Source organism: Gossypium arboreum, chromosome 1 (assembly GCF_025698485.1).
Source record: "Gossypium arboreum isolate Shixiya-1 chromosome 1, ASM2569848v2, whole genome shotgun sequence".
NCBI classification, from domain to species: domain Eukaryota; kingdom Viridiplantae; phylum Streptophyta; class Magnoliopsida; order Malvales; family Malvaceae; genus Gossypium; species Gossypium arboreum.
In genome coordinates this window covers 75,446,246-75,448,063 of record NC_069070.1, presented here as the reverse complement: position 1 = coordinate 75,448,063, position 1,818 = coordinate 75,446,246, and the positions used below count along the sequence as shown (strand labels likewise).

Sequence of the window (1,818 nt, the reverse complement as noted above, 5' to 3'; positions counted from 1 at the left end):
TTTAAATAGCCTAATTTCACATTAAAAACCCCCAATTTAAGAGACAAGGTAATTTAACACCCTTAGGTATTAAAACACAACTTTTACTTTTTACGCGATTTAGTCCTTTTTCGAAATTGGACTAGAAATCGCTAAAATTAATATACCAAAATTAACATACACTTATAAAATCACATTATAACAAATAAATTAACATCAAAATAATTTTATCCAGTCTCAGAATAGTGGTTTTGAAACCACTGTTCTGACTAGGCCCAAAATCGGGCTGTTACATTATTGATAGTCCCACCAGCGGCTGCGTCAACCATCTGTCTAGTTGAAGGATTTAGGCCATTGTGGAAAGTTTGAACCTGTAGCCAGAGTGGTAACCCAGTGTGAGGGCACCTTCTCAATAGGTCCTTGTATCTCTCCCATGCATCATAGAGTGTTTCTAGATCCATCTGCACAAAAGAAGAGATATCATTCCTTAATTTAGTTGTTTTGGCCGGTGAAAAATATTTTAGTAAAAACTTTTCAGTCATTTGTTCCCAAGTAGTGATTGACCTTTGTGGTAACGAGTTCAACCACTATTTAGCCTTATTCCTTAATGAAACGGGAAATAACCGAAGGCGTATGGCATCGTCAGAAACACCATTGATTTTAAATGTGTCGCAAAACTCTAAAAAATTTGCCAAGTGATTGTCTGGGTCCTCATCCTGCAAACCATCAAACTGAACAAATTGCTGTATCATTTGGATCGTGTTAGCTTTCAGTTCAAAATTATTTACAGTAATAGTAGGCCTAACTATACTTGACTCAGTTCCTGTTAAATTCAGTTTAGCATAATCATACATAGTGCTTGGAGCATGATTCTGATTTTCTAGATCAGCAGCAATCGCAGGAGGTAGCGGATTTTCCTGATTTTTAGCCATCTCCTCGGTTGTGGTTTGAATATCGTCCTCTTGCTCTTCCTCTGTGTATTTTAAGCTTCGCCTTATTTCTCTAGTTTCTGTGAGCTGTGCGATCGATCTCACTATCAAAAAGTAATGTTCTTGACGGGTTTCTTCTGGTCATAAACTAGAAAAAACCTATCATGAGCGAATAAAAGATAAAATTAGAAAAGAAAATAAAAATTTAAATTGCAAATAAAGTAAAATGGCTAAAGTAATAAAAATTGAGTATTCCTAATATCTTAATTCTCCGGCAACGGCGCCAAAGACTTGGTACATGGTATTTGTGATAGGTTTTAAAAATTTATAATTAATCGTTCTTGAAACTAACTATTATCACGATGAAGGAAAGTGTACCTATCGAACAGTAGTATAGCTTTAGCAAGACTGGATTGTCAAACCCAAAGGAACCAAGAGTACTAGTAATTACTTTCTTTTTATTATCTAGCCTAAAAATTAAGGGATTTGTTTATCTAAACTAATTAACTAAACTAAGGGTGCATAGAGAGAAAATTGGGAAAAGCTTTTGGGAAAACTTGATTGATTAAGACAATACCCAAGGAAAAATCCACCTAGACTTCACTTGTTATTTGACTCTGAATCAGACGATTTTTTCATTTGACTTGATCCATAAAAATCCCTAACTTATATTATTATCTCTCTCGAGACTAATAAAGTCTAACCCTAGGTTGATTAATTGAAATCTCTTTCTAATTATCACTCTAGTGTTGCATTAACTCGATCTATGGACTCACTTATTAGGTTTCACCCTAATCCGACAAAATCTTGTCACCCTATCTCTAGGCGTGCAATCAACTCCGCTTAATTATGATAAATTTACTCTTAGACAAAGACTTTTGCTTCTCTGAATAAGTGCATTAACTTGAAT

General features: G+C 34.6%; 1 non-coding gene across 1 annotated transcript; it reads left to right on the top strand.

The window, feature by feature from the left end:
* Nucleotides 1–366: 366 nt before the first annotated feature.
* Nucleotides 367–473, top strand: LOC128282279 (small nucleolar RNA R71). The gene has a single exon (XR_008272502.1). It is a non-coding gene; the product is annotated as a small nucleolar RNA R71 (small nucleolar RNA).
* The last annotated feature ends 1,345 nt before the right edge of the window (nt 474–1,818 follow it).